At 39.6% G+C, this 11,405-nt stretch overlaps 2 protein-coding genes across 7 annotated transcripts in view; both read right to left on the reverse strand.

Annotated features, from left to right (window-relative positions):
• Positions 1–11,405, reverse strand: part of LOC127519130 (serine/threonine-protein kinase MARK1-like) — a 70,216-nt gene that overhangs the window by 34,667 nt on the left and 24,144 nt on the right. The gene's annotated exons all lie outside the window — the stretch shown is intronic.
• The window catches only part of LOC127519128 (serine/threonine-protein kinase pim-2-like), a 28,175-nt gene continuing 25,003 nt past the window's right edge, over positions 8,234–11,405 (reverse strand). Inside the window, exon 10 of the mRNA XM_051906596.1 lies at positions 8,234–8,588. The gene's annotated coding sequence lies outside the window, so the exon portion shown is untranslated. The remainder of the gene's footprint in view (positions 8,589–11,405) is intronic.

The following is an 11,405-nucleotide window of genomic DNA, read 5'->3' on the forward strand; positions in this document are numbered from 1 at the left end:
AGCTGGCCTTGAACCTGCCAGTAGTACCTGTGGGTCTCTTTGAGTTTGGCTTGTCCTCTTTGAATTTTCATAAATGAAACCTGATCAGTGTTGGCAGCAGATGTGCTTTTTACCTCCACTAGTCCGATTGGGACGGTTTCAGGTGGATCGCGCACTCATCCATCTGGACTGGCTCCTAGATGTGGTGCTTCTGGGTTGATAATAAAACCTCATGGTAGGACACTAACACTAGCCGTCTCAGAATATTTCCTCAAAATATCTGGCACAAGTTCAAGGCCTCGTGTCCTTGATGATTCTTGTGCTAATCACATGACAAACGTCCCGGAACCTGCTTACAGTAATCAATCAATCAATCAATCAATCAATCAAACTTTATTTATAGAGCACTTTAAAACAACCGAAGTAGACCAAAGTTCTGTACAGAAGAATATATAAACATAAAATACCCAACTCATACAAAACATAGAATACAATTAAAACAAATTAAGAAACAAACGTCAAAATCAAGTGTCAAAGGCCAAAGAGAAAAGGTGGGTTTTAAGAAGCGACTTAAAAGAAGACAATGAAGAGGCCTGTCTAGTGGGCAGAGGCAGATCATTCCACAGTTTAGGAGCTGCCACAGCAAAGGCACGGTCCCCTCTGAGCTTACGTTTTGTTTTGGGCACATTCAGGAGCAGTTGATCAGCTGACCTGAGAGAACTGGTGGGTGTATAAGGGTGTAAGCTCAAGAGAATTTTAAAATGGATCCTGAAATGTATGGGCAGCGAAGTAAGGGTTAAAATAGGGGAAATGTGCTCGTATTTGCATGTTCCAGTTAACAGGCGTGCTGCAGCGTTTTGTACCATCTGCAGACGAGCAACAGAAGACCCACTAACCCCCACATACAGTGCGTTACAGTAATCCAGCCGAGTGGTGACAAAGGCGTGGATTACTGTCACAAAGTGTTGCCTTGAAAGAAATGGCTTTATTTTGGCCAGCTGCCTCAATTGAAAAAAGCTAGATTTAACGACTGCTCTGATCTGACTGTCAAGCTTAAGGTCAGAGTCGATTTTAACCCCTAGTAATGGTTGGTTAGTTGTACTGGACCAAGGCTCCCAAATCAACAGAAGAGGTCCCAATGGTGCCACCAAAAACCATCACCTCTGTCTTTTTTACATTAAAACTTAAAAAGTTAAGAGACAACCAGGCATGTATATCGTCAAGACACTAGAGTAACGGTCTGACAGTGTCGTTCTTTTTAAGAGGCACATAAATCTGGCTATCGTCTGCGTAAAAAGGGAAAGACATGCCATGCTTCCTGATTATTGAACCTAGCAGGAGCAAATACAGAGAGAAGAGAAGAGGGCCTTAAACTGAGCCCTGTGGGACCCCACAAGAGAGAGGAGCAGAGGAGGACTCAGAGTCACCACAGCTGACACAGAAAGTCCGACCTTCCAAGTAAATCATTCGAGCGCTATGCCCTTGATGCCCACCCACTGCTCCAAATGTGAGATCAGGATTTCATGGTCCACAGTGTCAAATGCAGCAGTTAAATCAAGAAGCACAAAAACAACACAATCACCAGAGTCAGTAGCTAAAAAGATATCATTAAAAACTTTTAAAAGAGCAGATTCCGTGCTGTGCAAAGTTTTAAAACCGGACTGGAAAATTTCAAGAATATTGTGGCCTTTCAAAAAGGCCATTAATTGATCTTTTCAAGGATTTTTGAAAGAAAAGGTAGTTTGGAAATAGGCCTGAAATTTACAAGATCTACAGGATCCAGACCAGGTTTTTTAATCAGAGGTTGCACTACTGCGTGTTTAAAATTTTAGGAACCACACCTGAGGACAGACTGCTATTAACAACTGCAAGAACAGAGGGCCCTACAGTAGGAAAGACCTCTTTAAAAAAGTTGAGGAGGAACAGCATCATGTGGAGAACCTGAGGGCTTTAAATGATCAACAATCTCCTGTAGCACAGACAAGGTCACAGGCTCAAACCTGTCAAAAACAGAGGAACAGAGGACAGAATGTGAAATAAGAACATGAAATAAGACCCAGAACATGAAATAAGAGCTCTAGTGGAAGTGACCTTATCAATAAAAAAAGTGCAGAAAGTTTTCACACAGTAACCCATGATAGTCGGCTATTTTGTCCCCCAGGCAGTACATTTTGATCTTGTGGCCTCTTCAATCTGACAAGCTGAACTATGGGTAACCTTTATAGTCAAGTCAAGTCAAGTCACCTTTATTTATATAGCGCTTTTTACAATGCAGATTGTGTCAAAGCAGCTTTACAGTGATAACTGGTATATAATTTTGGCTGCACAGCAGCTCTTAAAGAAAATGGTGTCAGTATCCATCTTAAGTAAATTCAGTACTGGAGTAAACAGTGATGTCATCATCCAGCTCAGTTCAGTTCGCATACAATGCTGTCAATGCAGGCAGATCAAAACACTGTTGAATATCAAATGTCAAGTGTCCCCAACTAAGCAAGCCAAAGGCGACAGCGGCAAGGAACCCAAACTCCAACAGGTGACATCAGGTGGCAAACAGGTGTTAAAAATGGAGAAAAAAAACCTTGGGAGAAACCAGGCTTAGTCGGGGGGCCAGTTCTCCTCTGGCGAACAGTGCTTTGTTATGATTCAGAACAATCAAAATATTTATTCCAGTTCCATCCAGTTGAGGATCGTATTCATCACAGTGGTACAGATGGTTTGTAGAGGAACTGTGCCACTGGCTGTCGTGTCGTTGAGGCCTTCACAGTGGATCTAGTTGACTCAATCTCTGCTGACACTTCAGGGCTGCGTTGTGTCAAGGCGCAGGTCCTCGATCTCACCTGGATACGGCCCGGATCCGGCTGACTACGGTAAACCTCGGGATAAACAGAGAGACTAATATTAGCGTAGAAGCCATTCTTCTTCTGATGTAACGAGTACATCTGGTGTTATAGGAAGTGTTCCCGGTTCCGGCTGACCAAATTTATGCAGCCTAACAATCCTTTAACGGATTTGAGAATATAAATTGATAATGTGTTATGTGTATGCCAGGTTAAAGAGATGCGTTTTTAGTCTAGATTTAAACTGACAGAGTGTGTCTGCTTCCCGAACAATGCTAGGAAGATTGTTCCAGAGTTTAGGTGCAAAATAGGATAAGGATCTACCGCCTGCGGTTGATTTTGATATTCTAGGTATTATTAATTGGCCTGAATTCTGAGATCGCAATAGACGTGAAGGACTATAATGCATTAAGAGTTTGCTTAGGTACTGGGGAGATAAACCATTTAGTGCTTTGTAAGTAATTAGCAAGATTTTAAAATCTATACGACGTTTAACAGGAAGCCAATGTAGTGTTGACAGAACCGGGCTAATATGGTCATACTTCCTGGGCAACCACCCAGTAGAGCGTTACAGTAATCTAGCCTTGAGGTCATGAACGCATGAACTAACTGTTCTGCATTTTTCATTGAGAGCATATGTCGTAGTTTAGATACATTTTTAAGATGGAAGAATGTGGTTTTACAGATGCTAGAAACATGGCCTTCAAATGAAAGATTGGTATCAAAGAGCACACCCAGGTTCCTAACTGACGACGAAGACTTAACAGAGCAGCCATCTGTAGTGTTCTTATGTTTAAGCAAAAGCCAATCACATGTCTGAATTGATATATGCCTTATTCCTATTGGTTCTTCTATCTGCCAATTAGATATGGGTGTTTCGACTATGTGGATGTTACTGTGACGAGCTAGTGCTCATGTTCTGTGCCTGAGAAATGGAGAGTAAAGTTTCCTGTTAATATAAGTAATGCGTGCGTCCTGAGCCTTTATCTGCACCTTATCATGCATAAATACAACACCATCAAGTGTTAGACAGTATTCTAGGTTATTACGTGAAGAAGTTTTTGGTAAGTATGATTTGAACCATGACAATGTCTATTTAAAAGAATGTTGTGATCGATAGTGTCAAATGCAGCACTAAGATCCAGTAACACTAATACAGAGATACAACCACGATCTGATGTTAAGAGCATATCATTAGTGACTCTAATGAGAGCAGTCTCAGTACTATGGTACGGTCTAAATCCTGACTGGAAATTCTCACAGATACCATTTCTTTCTAAAAAGGAACATAGTTGTGATGATACTGCCTTTTCTAGTATTTTTGACAGAAAAGTGAGATTTGAGATCGGCCTGTAATTGACTAATCCTCTAGAAACAAGTTGTGTTTTTTTAATAAGAGGTTTAATAATAGCCATCTTAAAAGTTTTTGGTACGTATCCTAGTGATAAAGATGAATTAACGATATTAAGAAGAGGATCTATGACCTCTGGAAGCATCTCTTTCAATAGTTTAGTCGGTATAGGGTTTAACATACATGTTGTTGATTTTGATGATTTAACAAGTTTAGACAATTCTTCCTCTCCTAAAGCAGCGAATGAATTGAATTTTTCCTCAGGGACACTACAATGCACTGTCTGACACGATACTGTAGTAGACGGTTGCATGGTTACAATTTTCTCTCTAATATTGTCAATCTTGCAAGTATAGTTCATAAAGTCATAAAGTCATTACTTCTGTGCTGTCCAATAGAGTTTAGAATGTCTGTAAATGCCAATCCAAATGCGTCTTTTTCATTATCTACATGGATATTAAAATTACCAACAACAAGGACTTTATCCGCAGCTAGTACTAACTCTGATAGAAAATCAAATTTCTTGATAAAGTCTGTATGGTGTCCTGGTGGCCTGTACACAGTAGCCAGCACAAATGTCAACTTACATAACGTTACATAAAGTACCATCACTTTGAAGTAATTATATTTGAAAGACTTTTGAGTAATACTGTAAATATTACTATAAATTACAGCAACACCTCCCCCTTTGCCTTTCTGATGAGGATTGTGTCGATAATCGTAACCTTGAGGGCTAGACTCATTTAAAGTAATGTAATCATCTGGTTTTAGCCAGGTTTCTGTCAAACACAGCAGATTATTGTCTGATTATTGTCTGTGATAATCTAGATTATTGTCTGTGATAATATAATTTACAATAAGTGCTTTTGAAGAAAGGCAACTAATATTCAGCAACCCAAGCTTTATCATTTGTTTATCAGTATTATCTTTATTTTTTATTTGTTGAACATCACTTACATTTTTACCCTTAAATGGGTTTGGAAGTTTTTTGTTTTTACTAATTCGGGGTACAGACACAGTCTCTATGTGATAATATCTAGGTGGAAGAGTTTCTATGTGTTGGGAATTATCTGACTTCTGTGACGTGAGGCAGCTAGCAGATGGTCGGTTTAGCCAGTATGTCTGCTTCCTGACCTGGGCCCCAGTTTGTCATGTTTCAGCTCTAAGACTATGTGCCATATTACTAGAGAGAAGAGCAGCACCATCCCAGGAGGGATGAATACCATCTCTTTTCAACAGGTCAGGTCTGCCCCAAAAACTTTTCCGATTGTCTATGAAACCTATATTATTCTGTAGACACCACTTAGACAACCAGCTATTGAGTGATGATAATCTCATCACTCCGACGAACAGGAAGAGGGCCAGAGCAAATTACTGTTTCTGACATTGTACTTGCGAGTTCACAGACCTCTTTAATGTTAATTTTAGTGATCTCTGACTGGCGAAGTCGAACATCATTAGTGCCGACGTGAATTATAATTTTAGAGTATTTACGTTTAGAATTAGCCAGCACTTTTAAATTTGCTTTGATGTCAGGTGCTCTGGCTCCTGGCAAACATGTGACTATGGTGGCTGGTGTCTCTATTTTGACGTTCCGTGTGATAGAATCACCAATAACTAGGGCACTTTCAACAGGATTCTCAGTGGGTGTATCACTGAGTGGGGAGAACCTGTTTGATGTTCTTATTGGAACGGAAGAGTGGTGTTTTCCTCGGCTGTGCTGCCTCACCGTTACCCAATTGCCCTGCTGCGCAGGCTCTACAGCCGGAACCGAACAATGTACAGAGTTCACTAAGCTAGCCGCATCCAAAACAGTATCTAAAGCCCTTGCATTCTTACTATCCTTGATTAAAGTTTGGATGCGTGTCTCTAATTCTGAGATTTTCTCTGTCAGCCTGACTATTTCCCTACATTTATGACCAGGGTTGGGGTGTAACGAAATACATGTAACTTAGTTACGTATTTAAAATACAAAATTTGAGTAACTGTATTTCATTACAGTTACATTTTAAATGGTTGGTAATCAAATTACAGTTACACTTGAAAAGTATTTTAGATTACCAAAGTAATCACTTTGAATTTCATTTAAACATTAATGTAAACTGTGACGGGTAATTAATGTAAAAAGACTGACTCTGACAGTCTGCAAAAGCATCAGCTGCATTTCTGCTCATAAGTTTCATTCCCCTTGCAGAATATGCAACATTTTAATAATTTTAACAAAATAAAAGGGATCATAAAAATTGCAAGTTATTTTTATTTAGTACTGTCCTGAATAAGATATTTCACATAAAATATGTTTACATATATTCCACAAGACAAAATGACTGAATTTATAAAAATTGCCCCATTCAAAAATGTATATACCCTTGAATCTTAACTGTCCTGTCATTACCTGATAATCCACAACTGTTTTCATGTTTTGCAATAGTTGTTTGTGAGTCCCTTGTAACTGTAAAAAATGGTAATTGCAACTTTTTACTCACAATTCTGACTTTTTTCTCAGAATTGCAAGATTTAAACTGCATTGCATTTTATAAAGTCAGAATTGGGAGATATAAACTCGTAAATGCAAGTTATAAAGTCAGAATTGTGTGATTAAAAACGTGCAGTTCTGACGTTTTTCTTGCAATTGCACGAAATCTCACAATTCTGACTTCTTTTCTTGTGATTCTGACTTTTTTCTGGGAAATTGCGAGTTTATATCTCAGAATTCTGACTTTATAACTCGCAATTGCAACTTCATATCATGCACTTCTGAGAAAAAAGTCAGAATGGTGAGAAAAACTTGTAATTACCTTTTTTTTGTGTGTGTTACATACTTAATAGTATTCCAAAGTATTCTAAAGTATTTAGATTAAGTTACAAAACTTGGGTAATCTAACGAAATACGTTACAAATTACTTTTTAAAGCATGTATTTTGTAATCTGTAGTAAAATACAGTTTAAAAGTAACCTACCCAGCCCTGTTTATGACATGTAAATCCCTCGTCGCTGACAGAGAAAGCTATACTATGCATGTGACAGGCACAACACGTTACAATAAAAGGAGAGGATGACATGCCTCACCATGTTTGTAGACTGATCCGACTTACCACAGCTGTTTGATGAACACGTAGCCATTGCTGACAGCATGAAATGGGAAAGGGGTTTTAACACCCTTTTATAGTCAACTGTCTGCTGGACACCTGTGTAATGAATAATTAGACTCACCTGTGGTTGAATTCTTGTTAAATTAGACATTTATAGTCTAAAATTTAGCTTTGCTCCAGAGACTTTCAGTGGGGTGTACTCATTTTTGCATCACCCTAATTTGAGTAAAACTGAAAATTTTGTTCTCTAAGTTATATTATTAACCTTACTTTCATGTTATAAGTTAAAAAGATGTTATATTAAACTTAGCCTTGTCAACATTTTGGAAATTGTTTTTGTGTGAAGGTTGAGCAAGCGTGCTCATTGGCTACTGATACAGCAGGAACCAATCAGCTGTGCCCTAAAGAGAATGATGTGATTGCAAGCAGACAATGATAAAATTTCTGTCATGAAAACTTTCAGTGTGTTTGTCATGGTAATGGATATGACAATGTTGACATGTTTAGTCTTGGTGGAATAGATCTGCTGCTGGAAAGTGAGTTCAGGACTTGCTACTGCCAATACATAAACAGACATTCTGCTGCTGCACAGTATTGCATTCATGAATTACCCATGGCAGATCTATACAGGTGGAGCTGGGGAAGGTGGGAGGTTTCTGAAAGCGCGCTGCAACTACAGCAAATGCTATCAAAGTACTTGAAGGTTGGGCAAGCGAGCTCATTGGCTACTGATACAGCAGGAACCAATCAGCTGTGCCCTAAAGAGAATGATGTGATTGCAAGCAGACTGAGTTTAGGACCTATCAGCCTGTGCCATCTAGAGTTTCATGACAGAACTTTGTGTTTTTGGGTAACTATTCCTATAAGCTTCAAGATTGACCTAAATCTTTCTAATACATGAATAGTGGATAGTGCACCAAATTATTATTATTATTATTGTCCATTTATAGTCTCATTTATTGTAGGATTATGTTTTGTTATGACAGGCTCTACAATGCACTGAAGCTTGCAACCATGTAGTATTTATGCAACTAAAAACATTTATTCAAAGGGGTCATATAGAGATTTTATATACATATATACATATACAGTCACAGACAGATTGGTCATAAATAAAGACTCGTCTTGACATTTTAGAACGAAGCACATGTGTCTGTAATGACTTGATTCTCTCCAGTCTTGTCGTCTCTCGTGTTCTTCTCAGACGTGGACAGGCTCTGAGTCTCTGGTGCGGCGGCTCTGAGTTCCTGTCAGGCTGGGGTTGGACTTCAGGCTTCAGTCAAATCTCGAGTTCAAGCCCTCCACCGACGACAGCAAGTCTGTTGTTTCCTATCCAATACAAAGATTAAATGAACGAGTCAACTCATGAATGATTCAGAACTGATTTACAACAGAACTGAATTCTGTTTGCATCAATGATTCTGTTATTTTCCTGTTTATTAATGTGAAGAACATTACAGTGAAGACAAATTTGAAAATCTCACTAGAAACAATCCAGAATTGAAGGCAAATGATAATAATCTACTCTGTCTGTTACACTTCCTCACACCTGTAATCACTGATGGAGTGAATCTCCTGAACTTCTCCAGTCTACATCATTTCTAATCCATTTATGTTGTAACATCTGCTCTAACGTCGGCCGTTTAGTTGGATCCCGGGTTAGGCACTGGCTAATCAGATCTCTGCATTCTGTACACATTTTAATAAGGAGAGAGCTGGTTAGTCATGACCATGTGATCAGCATCTATGAAAACAGCACCTAAAACATGATTAATGTAATGTAAAATGTTCCATACTTCACCTTTAACTGTTTCTGTGCAGAGCCTTTGCTTTATGTGTGTGTTTATCAATGTTTTCAATATTATTCACTCACCTTTGGATAAGCTGGAGTTTTGAAATGTAACTTTGGCTTGTGCGATTTCCGCTCTGTCCTGAAAAGGAGAACATGCGTTCACCATCTCATACAGCAGCACTCCTAGAGACCAGACATTCGCTGGGACGGCGTGAAATCGAGGGTCTGTCAAGACTTCAGGTGGGCAGTAATCCAGTATTCCTGTAAGCAGGACATTTGCACATTGTTGAGCTTTTTTTAAAGCATCAAATAATCAGTAAGCTCACTACATTCACTCCCAAAACGCTCACCACGGTATATGTTCCTCTCGTAGCCATCGCTGCTCAACAGCTGACCGCAGCCAAAGTCTATCAGCTTGAGCTCTAACGTGTTTTTCTTCAACAGGAAGTTCTGCGCATGAACGTCATTATGAAAAACACCATGCTCAACGCAGTGTTGTACTGCCAGCACAGCCTGTCGCATGATGACCCTGCGCTGTTGTTTCGTCCAGTTGAGGATGACGAACGATGAAGTCCAGCAAGCTCTCGCAGGGTTCAGGGAACTCCATGACCAGAGTGAATTTTCGAGGATGTTCAAACCACTCGTATAGTTGTATTATGTAGGGGCTTATGGGTTCTCGGCTCATCATCAGCAGCAGCGCCACTTCTGTAACGAGAGGTTCGGGATGCCCAGGCTAGAGAAAAGTAGTAGACAGAAGGTTAGCTGGGTAAAAATCTGAAGAAAACATATTATTTTTAAATATACTTTTCTTTGATCTTTTCAGATGCGTAGTCTTTTTGGTCATTTGGTGTTTCTAGGCTTATTTGTCTGTTACATTTACACCTAATGCTTCCTACAGGTGTATTAACTACAGTAATCTGCACTTAAACAACTAAATACACATTTTAGGTTTTGGCCAACTTACAATATCAAGGTAACGATTGTTGTCAGTCTTGCGCATCCGCTTGATGGCAACCTGAAAAAAAAATTCAATAACAGGAAAATTATTCAAGCAGCTGACCTTGATCCAAGTGTTAAACCATCTGTTAAATGTTTTAAATATGTTTTGATGCACGCAAGAGCAACATGTTTGTACAGTTCGGTAAGATTTACCTTTTTGGAGTCAAATCTGCGTGTTCCCTCGTACACCCTGCCAAATCCTCCAGATCCAATCATCTCTCCCACGTTATAGAGAGACTCAAAGGACTCTGAAAACAAACAGAAAAATATGAGCTTGATAGATCCTTTGTTTCTTTTTAAAAATATCAGTGCTGTTGGAGAAATAATGACTGTCGATTTACCGTTATTTGTCTTGACGGCGGAGTGATCTGGAGCAGGTGACGGCTCAGGATCAGGCTCTGGCTCCAGATCTGCTGGAGGGACAAAAGGCTCCACAACATCCACAGCACTACTGTGGAAACAGCAGCCGAAAGGACTCTTCAAAGCCTTCCAAAGCCTCTGGAAGACAGAACCAAATCCTTTCCTCTTCCGACATTCTGTAGGTTCTTCTGAAATGTAGAAAAACAATTGAAAACAACTATTAGAAACATCTCTGACATCAAATTAAACAATGATATAATGACATAACTTAAATTTTACTGTTAAATTCTTCTATCTGTAATGTTATAAATCCAAAGTAATGGAAAAATGTCCAATTTCAGCTAAATATTGCTGAGCAACAGTAAATGTGACCAGACGTTAACATGTAAAAAACTTGAGCCAGTTTAACACATGAAATATCAGAATCTCTATCTGTACACTTTACACCGCCCAGCCTTATTTCACTCTCACCTGTTGAGCTCTTGTTCACAGGAGAAGCCTCCTCCACGGCACCCTGAGCAGTTCGGCCATTTGAAGTCTCTGACGGCCCGACAGGAACTTGACCCGGCAGCGGAGGGCACATCCACTCTTCGAGGCTGTCGGACCTGGACAAACACCGGTTGCCCTGTTGGTTTGGGCGATCTGATCCATCACCACTCCACCTCCATATGACGCTGTACGAGCCTCTGCTGCTGAGGCTCATCAACTCTCTGCATGACCGCCTCTCTACATTGTCCTCAGAGAGGGACAGAGATGATGTGGACATGATGCCCGGTGAAGAATCTGTCTGAGTGGATCTGGAGTGGCCGGAGGCTGGAATATTTCAAACATCAAAAACTGTTTTTTAATAATATCAGTAATCAGTGTCAGTGGTCACATCAAATTGTTAATTTTTTTTTTTTTCTTCAACTTTCAAAGATAAATCGTTTATTAACTGAGCCATAACTCCTTTAATAAAAGCCTGTTCTGACCTCTGTGAGAGCGTTTAACAAGTC

The sequence above is a fragment of the Ctenopharyngodon idella genome, chromosome 9 (assembly GCF_019924925.1).
Source record: "Ctenopharyngodon idella isolate HZGC_01 chromosome 9, HZGC01, whole genome shotgun sequence".
NCBI classification, from domain to species: domain Eukaryota; kingdom Metazoa; phylum Chordata; class Actinopteri; order Cypriniformes; family Xenocyprididae; genus Ctenopharyngodon; species Ctenopharyngodon idella.